The sequence below is a fragment of the Strongylocentrotus purpuratus genome, unplaced genomic scaffold, assembly GCF_000002235.5.
Source record: "Strongylocentrotus purpuratus isolate Spur 01 unplaced genomic scaffold, Spur_5.0 spur5_scaffold_12, whole genome shotgun sequence".
Taxonomy (NCBI): Eukaryota; Metazoa; Echinodermata; class Echinoidea; order Camarodonta; family Strongylocentrotidae; genus Strongylocentrotus; species Strongylocentrotus purpuratus.
The window spans coordinates 6,736,903-6,749,943 of record NW_022145597.1 but is presented as its reverse complement, the minus strand read 5'-3'; positions in this window follow the sequence as shown (position 1 = coordinate 6,749,943).

Genomic DNA, 13,041 nt, shown 5'->3' with positions numbered 1-13,041 from the left:
CTTTTTTGTTCACAGGATAACTCAAGATCCGTCCAGTCAATTTCTTTCAATTTTGGCACAGTCATAGGTCATTGCCATAAGACGTGACAGTAACCTTTTCAAGGTCGTCAAGTCTTCATGACGTCATCCAGGCGCCATTTTGTGTTTTTTTTGGAAAATCTCAAATGATCATAACTTCATAACTGAAAGCCATTTCTCATTCATATTTACCATGATCAAGGTCAATATCAGTCCGGTCAATTTCAGGTCAGAAAACGCGCGCGTACGCGTACGTCCGCGCGTCAGTGCGCGCGCAAATTTCAAAATGCTCCAAATCGCCTCAAATTCATTTTGGATACGTTTCAGGCCATTTTACGCATTTCATAAAAATCACGCAAAACACGCATTTTTGCGCGTTTTCGTCCGTAGCGGCCAAACGAAGCATAATTTTCTAGTACGTCTTTTTGACGAGGGTATTCCTTATCTTTTTCCGAACAATTTGATACCATGTTTAGCTTTTCATGACCATTATTGGCGGAATTAGCGTCCGTTTAAAATACATGTCCGTACGCGCGTGATCTTGTAATACATAGCATATATGGGCAAAAACATGCCTATACAAAATCCATTATAGCTCTTTAGGAAGTCCACGAAACCCCCAATTTTTTCTCATATTTGGATAGAATATGAGTTGGAAATATGATTTTAGGTCTCATTTGGCCATTATATATATCGTGACATCATCATAATGGCCTTGGAACTCAAAAAACGAATTTGCATATTATGACGTCATCATATGTATAGCAAATTGATTGTATCTCTGTAAATATTGATTGATTTACTTTCAAACTTAGATATGTTGTAGCTGAGACAATTCTTTACAAGATCAGTGCCCATTATTTTTCATTTTGATGACGTCATCATGGTGAAAATTTAAATTAAAGGCGACATGTCAGAATTTTCTTCATTTGCGTGTTATCTCTATGGAAGGTGAATGTCGTTCACATCATGAATCTACATGACACTCATCTTTGAGCACTATCTCGCTTATTCGTGCTCTATTTTATCCCAAAATTTGGTATGTTATAGCTGAGACCATGGGCTACAAAACCGGTGTACTTTGTTTTTTGATCAGATGTTGGGATCATGTCGGAATTTTCAATTGAAAGTTGAAATTGCACATTTTCTAGAACTTTGAAGGATTTTCTTTATTAGGTGGTCTGTCTTCGACAGACTACCTATTGTTTTCGTCAGAATTTTCTTTCTTTATTTCTTTATTTTTATTTCTTCCACTTTTTTGTTCACAGGATAACTCAAGATCCGTCCAGTCAATTTCTTTCAATTTTGGCACAGTCATAGGTCATTGCCATAAGACGTGACAGTAACCTTTTCAAGGTCGTCAAGTCTTCATGACGTCATCCAGGCGCCATTTTGTGTTTTTTTTGGAAAATCTCAAATGATCATAACTTCATAACTGAAAGCCATTTCTCATTCATATTTACCATGATCAAGGTCAATATCAGTCCGGTCAATTTCAGGTCAGAAAACGCGCGCGTACGCGTACGTCCGCGCGTCAGTGCGCGCGCAAATTTCAAAATGCTCCAAATCGCCTCAAATTCATTTTGGATACGTTTCAGGCCATTTTACGCATTTCATAAAAATCACGCAAAACACGCATTTTTGCGCGTTTTCGTCCGTAGCGGCCAAACGAAGCATAATTTTCTAGTACGTCTTTTTGACGAGGGTATTCCTTATCTTTTTCCGAACAATTTGATACCATGTTTAGCTTTTCATGACCATTATTGGCGGAATTAGCGTCCGTTTAAAATACATGTCCGTACGCGCGTGATCTTGTAATACATAGCATATATGGGCAAAAACATGCCTATACAAAATCCATTATAGCTCTTTAGGAAGTCCACGAACCCCCAATTTTTTCTCATATTTGGATAGAATATGAGTTGGAAATATGATTTTAGGTCTCATTTGGCCATTATATATATCGTGACATCATCATAATGGCCTTGGAACTCAAAAAACGAATTTGCATATTATGACGTCATCATATGTATAGCAAATTGATTGTATCTCTGTAAATATTGATTGATTTACTTTCAAACTTAGATATGTTGTAGCTGAGACAATTCTTTACAAGATCAGTGCCCATTATTTTTCATTTTGATGACGTCATCATGGTGAAAATTTAAATTAAAGGCGACATGTCAGAATTTTCTTCATTTGCGTGTTATCTCTATGGAAGGTGAATGTCGTTCACATCATGAATCTACATGACACTCATCTTTGAGCACTATCTCGCTTATTCGTGCTCTATTTTATCCCAAAATTTGGTATGTTATAGCTGAGACCATGGGCTACAAAACCGGTGTACTTTGTTTTTTGATCAGATGTTGGGATCATGTCGGAATTTTCAATTGAAAGTTGAAATTGCACATTTTCTAGAACTTTGAAGGATTTTCTTTATTAGGTGGTCTGTCTTCGACAGACTACCTATTGTTTTCGTCAGAATTTTCTTTCTTTATTTCTTTATTTTTATTTCTTCCACTTTTTTGTTCACAGGATAACTCAAGATCCGTCCAGTCAATTTCTTTCAATTTTGGCACAGTCATAGGTCATTGCCATAAGACGTGACAGTAACCTTTTCAAGGTCGTCAAGTCTTCATGACGTCATCCAGGCGCCATTTTGTGTTTTTTTTGGAAAATCTCAAATGATCATAACTTCATAACTGAAAGCCATTTCTCATTCATATTTACCATGATCAAGGTCAATATCAGTCCGGTCAATTTCAGGTCAGAAAACGCGCGCGTACGCGTACGTCCGCGCGTCAGTGCGCGCGCAAATTTCAAAATGCTCCAAATCGCCTCAAATTCATTTTGGATACGTTTCAGGCCATTTTACGCATTTCATAAAAATCACGCAAAACACGCATTTTTGCGCGTTTTCGTCCGTAGCGGCCAAACGAAGCATAATTTTCTAGTACGTCTTTTTGACGAGGGTATTCCTTATCTTTTTCCGAACAATTTGATACCATGTTTAGCTTTTCATGACCATTATTGGCGGAATTAGCGTCCGTTTAAAATACATGTCCGTACGCGCGTGATCTTGTAATACATAGCATATATGGGCAAAAACATGCCTATACAAAATCCATTATAGCTCTTTAGGAAGTCCACGAAACCCCCAATTTTTTCTCATATTTGGATAGAATATGAGTTGGAAATATGATTTTAGGTCTCATTTGGCCATTATATATATCGTGACATCATCATAATGGCCTTGGAACTCAAAAAACGAATTTGCATATTATGACGTCATCATATGTATAGCAAATTGATTGTATCTCTGTAAATATTGATTGATTTACTTTCAAACTTAGATATGTTGTAGCTGAGACAATTCTTTACAAGATCAGTGCCCATTATTTTTCATTTTGATGACGTCATCATGGTGAAAATTTAAATTAAAGGCGACATGTCAGAATTTTCTTCATTTGCGTGTTATCTCTATGGAAGGTGAATGTCGTTCACATCATGAATCTACATGACACTCATCTTTGAGCACTATCTCGCTTATTCGTGCTCTATTTTATCCCAAAATTTGGTATGTTATAGCTGAGACCATGGGCTACAAAACCGGTGCTTTTAGTTTTTTGATCAGATGATGGGATCATGACCAAATTTTCAATTGAGTGAAACCCATTTACTGTCTAGACTTTACTGTCAGACTCTTACTGAGTGATTTTCTTTCCTCTGGTATTTAAGTACATAAAATGAGTGAAACCCATTTACTGTCTAGACTTTACTGTCAGACTCTCACTGAGTGATTTTTTTCTCTGGTATTTAAGTACATAAAATGAGCTTGCTAGGGAACATGAGCATTTGTCTACCTCACTTCTTGTAATAACCCAAAATAAACCGATTTGATATCTGCGCAGCACAATTTTGGTAGAACATGACTGGTAGAGCATTTCATGGAATAAGATAAAATTGTGAAAATGCATTTTTCATTATGTCAATTAGGGTCAAAGATGCAACTGCTCATTGTACGAGGTCAATAGTCATATTGTCTGAATCTATCTTCCATAATGGTCAATATGCAACACAGTTTAAACTTCGTAGTTTGTATTATTGTATTTATTAACATTTATTTACTACTCAACATTACAATGAAGAACACAATGTATATATAAATTGTATATGTGACAATGATTTAAACAGAGTATACAGTAAATAATTCAGATACGGAAGGAGGCGAAAACCCGAAAAGCATAACTTGTATAACAGAACTTTGATATGAAATATTTATAAAAAAAAGGAAAGGAAAAAAAAATAGAAGAGAATTAAGTATAGGAAGGCATGTTCACTTAAAGAGAGTAAGTTAACTCAATTGGGGTGTGCATGTGTCTGCGATTACATCATAAAATAACAAAGTACAATTCTAAAATAGATAGCAGGTAGATAGCATTACAAACGAGCAAACTCAACCAACAAACAGCAGCTTCATCCGACAGCACTGTCCTGGGGAATATATACAGACGGTACCTAGCAACGACTGATGCATTTACGTAAGTGATGAAAATAAATAAATCATCGGTCATACAACTTGTTATTGATTTCGAAAAGAAGTCATTTTCACACATAAATACAAGAGAGGGTACTAATATCGAGCAATTAAATACATTCTTGCCTTACGGGAAAAGGTCTGCGAGGAGAGCCATTTCTGTAGGATAGATGGTAAGGTGTTCCACAATTTTTGCCCAGAGTATCGAATATCAAATTGAAATCTTCGGGTTCTATGTTTAGGGACATGAGTGTTGGCAGCGCTTCTCGTATTATACGTATGGGTTTCCGATTTGCATTGAAAATTGATAAGATCACTAAATTGTGATGGGAAGATGTTGTTCATGCTTTTATACATGAAAATACCCTGTTGATCCAAGTTGATATTACTGAATCTCAAGAAAATAATTTGTTTAAAGACGGGACCAATATGGGAGCGATAGTGCATTCCGGATATTATACGAATAATCTTCTTCTGCAATAATGTAAGGTCTTGAATTATGTACTTGCAGGAATTCGCCCGAACAAGATTACAGTATAAGAGCACAATTTAACATACGTAGAATGTGATTGGCAATAGATGTTTGAGTCTGGATATAATGCCAATGTAGTAGTAGTAGAAGACTTTATTGGATAACTTATTTAACACAGGGCTAATCTGCCACAAGGTCCATGGACACCTTACTTTCAACTTCGTAAATATGGTATTTCCATTACAAGGAACTATCTAAATAAACGTCAAGAAATTTGACTTTATCTTCCCTTAGCAATATGACATTATCAAGAACAATGTTGAGATCATTTAAATCTGCATTTGTTTCATTGTGAAAAATCATATAATTACATTTATTTACATTTACAGATGATTTATTAGATTTGAAACATTCACATATATATATATAAGACCTGCATTTACTGTATCCATAAGAGACTTCAAGTTTGAATCTCTTTCAAATATCTTTGTGTCTTCTGCATACAGTATAAAAGACAATTCATTAGCAGATTTATAAATATCATTCACATATAATATAAATAACAGTGGCCCAAGCAGGCTACCCTGTGGAATTCCGCATGTTACTGTCCTAAACTCCGAAATAGGCGATTGATGCTTAGTACATTGTAATCGATTGTTAAGAAAGCTGGTGAACCATTTATGAGCTACACCGCGTATTCCATAACGAATATAGATAGTAAAATATTGTGATTAATTGTGTCAAAGGCCTTTGACAGATCTATTAAAACTCAAATTGCAAATTCATTTGCTTCAAATGCGTCTATGACTGCACTAGAAAGACTGGTTAGAGCCATACATGTTGAATAATCCCTACGAAAACCATATTGATGTTTATTGAGAATAGAATGTTTGTCAAGTAATTCAATAATTCTTTTATAAACAATGCGCTCGAATAATTTAGAGAAGACTGACAGTACAGAAATTGGCCTATAGTTTGTAAATTCACACTTGTCACCACATTTAAAGACTGGTGTTATACTTAAGCTTTCTTTAGCCGATCTGGAAAAAACTCCTTTCAATATAGAAAGATTGAATAGAAATGTTTTGGTATATCGGTAACGCACTTTACTTCCATTCCAGTGACCAAGGTTCGATTCCTGGCGGGTCAATTTAAAAAAATATGTATTTTTGCTTTCGTTTCTTATTTGATGTCATCATCTTCTTCGACTACTATCTCTCTTTCTCTCTACTCTTTCACCTTCTCCCTCTCTATGTCTCCCTCTCTTGCTCTGCCTCCCTCTTCTTCACTTGCTCTGTTTCCTTCTTTCTCTGCCTCTCTCTTTCTCTAGTCTCTCATCCCTATCGCCCTCTCCTTTTTCCGGCTCCGGCTCCTGTTCTCCCTCTAATATGTCTTGTGATATTCCTTAATTTTCTCTAGCTCTTTACTTTGCCCTTAGTATTCTTATTTCACCCCTACCATGTTTTCTTATACTATACTCTCTCCTTCCAAGTGCATTCTGATTCCTCTTTCATCCCTCTGTCCAGCTCATGTATGTTTACATGACTATAACCCGTCTCCCGCTCTCCTTCTCTTTATCTATATCTCACCATTTCTCATTTTGATGACGTCATCATAGTAAAAACTTCGTTTAAATGCGACATGTCAGAATTTTCTTAATTTGCGTGGCATATCAAAAGGTGACTTTTTCTGAAATATGCATTCTACATTCCGGTCTTGTTTGATTAAATTTCATTATGATCATGATTTTGATCATAATCATTTCTTATACATCATTTTACATTAACATCATTATATTTGATCATTGAATTAAAGATGAGCATGATCATAACAATTGAAAACAGACCACCTAATTCGTCCCCATGACGAATTAAATTTCTAGTTGTTTTTGATTTTTGATTATATTGTTGCATTCAATTTTGAACATGACGGAGATTATACCTGCGAGGTGGTTCCCTCGAGACGATTACAGAGCTGCCAACTAGTACGGATTTTCCGTAATTGGTACGGAAATTAACGACCATTACGGAATGTTGTCTCAAATTACGGATTTAAAAAAAAAAAAAAAAAAAAAAAGATTTTTTTTTTTTTTTTTTTTTTTTTAATGAATTAAATATGATTTATCGTAGCGAGTGCTGTGAATAGGAGCCATTTTTCATGATAAACTGTGTTGTGATGACCTGAAATTCAATACTTAACATCTTTGTGTGAGTAAAATCACCAAAAATTTCAGATAATCATGCGTCCGCGCAGTGTTGGCGTGTCGTTTTTTTAGATTCATAGCGCCGCATAAGAAATTACTGATTTATACCCCAAATTACTGATTTTGAGCCTTGTGATTACTGATTTTCTGTTCTGGAGGTTGGCAGCTCTGCGATTACGTTTACTATGATCACTCTTATTTGTATGTTAATTATTTGCCGTCCTAGGCCCGGCCCCCCCCCCCCCCCCCCCACTCAGTGTTATTTAGGGAACGCATATGCTCGTACCCTCTTTTTGAAAGCACCCCCTATCTGAGGACTGCCAACATTTCCAAACCCCCCTTTCGCGGGCTTTTCACAGGCTTTTCCTGCCTTGGAGACCCCCCTAAATCAGGAAAAATGCTCAATGTACCCCCTAAATTCGGAATATTTTCTCAGGAGTCCAAAGAGATGAGAGAAAAAAAGAAAAACACCCCCTTTTTAAAGAAATCTCAGGGTGGAAAGTCAAATACACCCCCTTTCTTACAATTCTCGGGCCGGACTTTGTCGCACGAAAAATACCCCTTTACCAGACATTTTGGCAACACGCATGCGGTCATTCCGACCTCTGAGTGGGGGGGGGGGGGGCCGGGGTCCTAGGGCGTTCTTATGTGTACAAGACCGATTATACGACCCTTGATAATACCGTGTTGATTATCTATAATAAATCATTGATATTATTTATATGTACCTGATTGTTTAATAGTGTAGTTTATTCCTCGTGAGATCGTGAAGTTAATAAAGTACCACCCCCGCCATTCAGGGGTGTACATCTAAAATGCAATTGAATTGTAATAATACAGTTGGGATAATTAAGGAAACGATCAAATCTTTTTTTCCCAATTTGTATCATTATTAATGGTCTGTTTTCACTCAAATTTTCAGCATAAGGTAAATCCAGGATTTTGTTTCAGAATTTGAGAAAAGGTTACCTAATCTCTTTTTAAAAAATAGCTTTAAAAAAAAAAAAAAATTATACATCAAAAGTTTTATTATTCATGGTGCATCAAAGTGAATCATCAAAGAGTAGAAACTGTGTATTTTCACCTTCTTTCTCATGTAGACCATGATTACAGGCAAGGAGTTTTCTAAACTATGTCATGTTTTGAAAGTAACTGAGAATGATCTCACCAAACGTGTTGCACCATACTTTTTTTTATTTACCCTGCACAAACTTTATATCACCAATTCTTGTGAAATGAATTGTCGCCCTCTAATGTTGAGAAGGCGCTAATCAATTTCCTAGTCTTTACACAAACACGCTTTCAGAACAGGTTATTTTTCCTACGAAAACCGACAAACGTACAGAGGCGGACTGGGACTGAAATTCGGCTGTGATGAGCAATTTGTATGCGACCGGCCAGCCTACTTAACCGAAAAATAGATACACATGAACAGGGCCTCAGACCACCTATCGCCCTACCCTAAAGCCAAATTAGGCATATACATCGGCCTGTGTGGAAAACTCATTTGGGACATGTGCTAACTGTGAACTGGTCTATTTTTCGTCCTTGCACAACTTCATACTAACCCAGATTCTAGCCGATCGAGAGCCCCCCCCCCCCCCCCCCCCCCATAAGGAAGGCCGTTAGGCTTCAAAACATTCGATTATAAAATTATATCTAACAATGGCCTAATATCTAGTGATTCTCGACGGCCTCACTATCGCGCCTCGAGACTTGGGTGGAAAGTGTTTTATAAGCACTGCATTATTATTATTATATCAAACCATTAAAAGCTGAAAGATGCATGATAATTAGGACCTTGTTCAGTTGTTTCGTCTTTCTTTATTTCCCTACCCCTTCCTACTACTCTTTATCTCTTTTTTTCTCTTTCATGTGCTTGCATCTTACATATCCTGATAGGCGTATCAGGACAATTACCCCCTGGGCAATCACCCCCCGGAAAATTACCCCCCGGAAAACTACCCCCCAAGGACAATTACCCCCTGGAAATTTACCCCCCGGAAAATTACCCCCCGAGGACAATTACCCCCCCAAGGACAATTACCCCCCGGAAAATTACCCCCCGGAGAATTACCCCCCGAGGACAACTACCCCCGAGGACAATTACCCCCCGAGGACTATTACCCCCGAGGACAACTACCCCCGAGGACAATTACCACCCGAGGACAACTACCCCCGAGGACAATTACCCCCCCCCCCCCCCCCCCCTCGAAACACCATTACCGCGGCCCGAGGACAATCACACCCAGGGAATTTGTAACACTGTGACGTATAATGCGAGCTCCTCTTCAAATTGCTATTTAGAGAAAATGTCATGAACTTTCATTTTCTTAGTTATTTATGACGGAATAGATTTGTTTCGTACAGGGGTTGTGTATAAATTATATTTATATTCGTAGCTCACATTCAAAGCCCTCGTACCCATCTGCCAAATCTTTTTGCTTGACGTACATGTATCCTCCTAGGAGGAGATTTCACCCACCCCTCTCGCTCTGTATCCATTCCACCTTTGTGAAGTTTGACTTAATATGCCACGTGTATTGAATCAAATTCAATTGCCAGAAGACGCATGTATAAAATCGAATTCAATTGCCAGAAGACGCATGTATCAAATCAAAGTACGGAATTTACATTTCTTAGAAATTTAACAATACATTGCGCGCAGATGAGTACGCGTTAATACAGCTAGTCTCCAAAGAAACAAAGAAATTAGGATGTAAGATATCATTATTTATGCATCCTCTGTAACTTTTCTAATCAGCTGATCGTATATTTGTCTTTGTATGTATAATGGGCCCTCATCCATGATCTATTCCAAAATTAAGGTTCTCTTCATGTTCATAAATGTAATGTAATATATATATACATTTCTGTTGTCATGGTGAACTAAAATATGTTTTCTTGTACTGTAATTTATTTTGAAATAAAAATTGCCTTCAAGTTAAATATATGGTATGTACGGTGCCATATTAAAAGAAAATAAGTATCCGCACTTGGGTACATTCATCTCAATGATTTTGTAATTCCAGAGCAGCGTTTTTTCAACTGGGGTGCCGCAAGAGAATGTTAGTTACATGACAATTTTTTTTGGCAAACGTTGATTTTGTGAGAAACAAATATCAGAAACGGGTAGAGTATTTATTTTCATGAGAAAATAAAATGTAAACAAATAATAAAATATCTTTCTTCCTTGCTCACTGACAATATTTTGCGAATATATATTTTTTATTTCGACATCACATTGTTACCACACTCATCACAATTATAAACATGATGAATCAAGGCAACGAGAGGCCCGAATATCCTCATATTCGTGTATCAAGGTCATGACCGAATATTTCACTTTATATTCGTGTACATTCGGCGGTGAGGCGCCCGCATACCTTAAATCTGTGCTAGTGTGTTGATTACAACATTATGTTTTACCATTTTGAAAATGTCTTGTCCTTGTTTTTCTTGCTCGTTCACTAAATCAAGAAACAAATGTGCCCATACGTGTGTACATAGCACTTGACGAGTGCCAGAGTGATGCAAAATAAATAGTTTGTGAAGAATTTAAGATTGGGCGAAACTTTTCATTTCTTAAGAGGGCATCGTGTCGAACAAAAAGTTGAAATAACGCTGCACAAGAGAAATCCTTCGTAGAAAACAGCAACCACAGTGTTGTTGCATAGATTATAGTTAAAGAAAAATGTGTAGTAATGAGGAAGATCACGCGCAAGTATTTGAACGAATGTGGGTTCATGCACGGGATTTTATGGGCTCGTAGCCTTCACAGCATCTCTCAACGTGACAGATCGTCTTTTGCTATTGAATCCTGATTGTCCCCGGGGGGGGGGGGGGGGGGGTAATTGTCCTCGGGGGGTAGTTTTCCGGGGGGTAATTATCCTTGGGGGGTAATTGTCCTCGGGGGGTAATTCTCCGGGGGGTAATTTTCCGGGGGGTAATTGTCCTTGGGGGGTAATTGTCCTCGGGGGGTAATTCTCCGGGGGGTAATTTTTCGGGGGGTAATTGTCCTTAGGGGGTTATTGTCCTCGGGGGGTAATTCTCCGGGGGGTAATTGTCCTTGGGGGGTAGTTTTCCGGGGGGTAATTTTCCGGGGGGTGATTGCCCAGGGGGTAATTGTCCTAGAACCCCTGATAGGGTATATTGTCTATAAAAAAAGTAGATAAGTCTATAATTCTAAAATCCCAAAGGATGGTAGGTGCTGTTTAACCCCCCCCCCCCCCCCCCCCCCCCCCCCACTCCGAGAACGGACGGACCCCGTGCGTGTTACCAAAATGTCCTTTCGTAACGAAAGAAAAAGGTCGACCCGTATTGACTTTACACACCAGACTTTTACTGAAAAAAGGGGGGGGGGGTGCTGAAAAAGGCTCGTATAGCAAAAGAAAAAGGTCGACCCGTATTGACTTTACACACCGGACTTTTGCTGAAAGGGGGGTGGGGGCGCTTGGAACATGCATATGCGTACCCTAAATAACGCTGAGTGGGGGGGCGGGGTTTAAACTAACCCCTAAACAACAACAAATTCGCCTCCTGAAAACACAATATTTTGGGTACACCTGAAATACGACTACTAATATTAAACAAAACAATCGTCTACAGCTGATTTCAAGTACTGTACATGAACATGTGTATAACCACAACATCTAGGGTTATCTAAGGGAATGCAGTTATTGATGTGACAGTTGGGATCTATTTTTTTAAAGAATTTTTTACTACCGTATCACCTGACAAAGATGACTCTTTATTCACAAACTTAGACAGAGGGCGCTCGCGATAGGGCGTGGACGCAAATTTGTTACACTTAGGAAATATCAGGATTTACAATAGAAAATCTCCTTTATATCACATATTATTTGGAATATCTAGTGTACACCTACATCGCAAGAAGGAATCACAAAGGTAAGCAGACATTTTGTGGGCAAATTGTTTATACTAACACTGTTAAAAACTATCGAATCTTTTTGAAACTCCCGCCTTTTTGTAGTGGCGCCACGTCACTGCAACCATGGCGGCCTCCGCTCCGGAGCAATTAGGCAACGAAACAGAAGATGATTTTATGACTGTCAGTCCAGGGAAAAAACAATCAGCAAAAAGACGAAGAAAAGAAAGTAGAGAAGTGGAAACACTTAAAATGCACGATACTTCGAATTCGGATAAAGAAAATGATACTTTCTCAACCCCCAAACCACCTGACTTAAAATGCTTTTTAGTCCCAATAGACAAAACGAAAAATCTAAACAATCTGAATCTCCTAGTGATAGCTAAAGCTATACATGCAGTGGTGGGCAATAATCCAGTGGAATTCGTGAAGCATGTAAGGAATGGAATCATGGTAAAGTGTAAAAACTCCAAGCAAATGAGAAGTGTGAAAGAAATTGAAAACATCGGAAATATCCCCGTGAAGGTGGAAGAGTTGAGAAATTGGGTGAAAGGAGTGATATATGGTATCCCCATCGAAATGACAGAACGAGAAATCCAAAATGAACTGACTAAACAGAAAGTTGTGGGGGTTAAAAGAATGATGAGTAGAAGAAATGACAAAAAAGAAAATGGTTCTCAAGGAAGAGAAGACAAAATAAAAGAACCAATTCCCACTAGGAATATCATTCTATCATTTGACAGCACCAACCTCCCCTCTGAAATAACGTTTTGTTACCAATTATTTAAGGTTAAACAATTCTTTCCACCCACACTCAGATGTTTCAAATGCCAACGTTTCGGCCACGGAATAGCACAATGTCAATCCATGCCCAGATGTGTTCGCTGTGGGGAGACGCACTCCTTCGACGAATGTCCCCA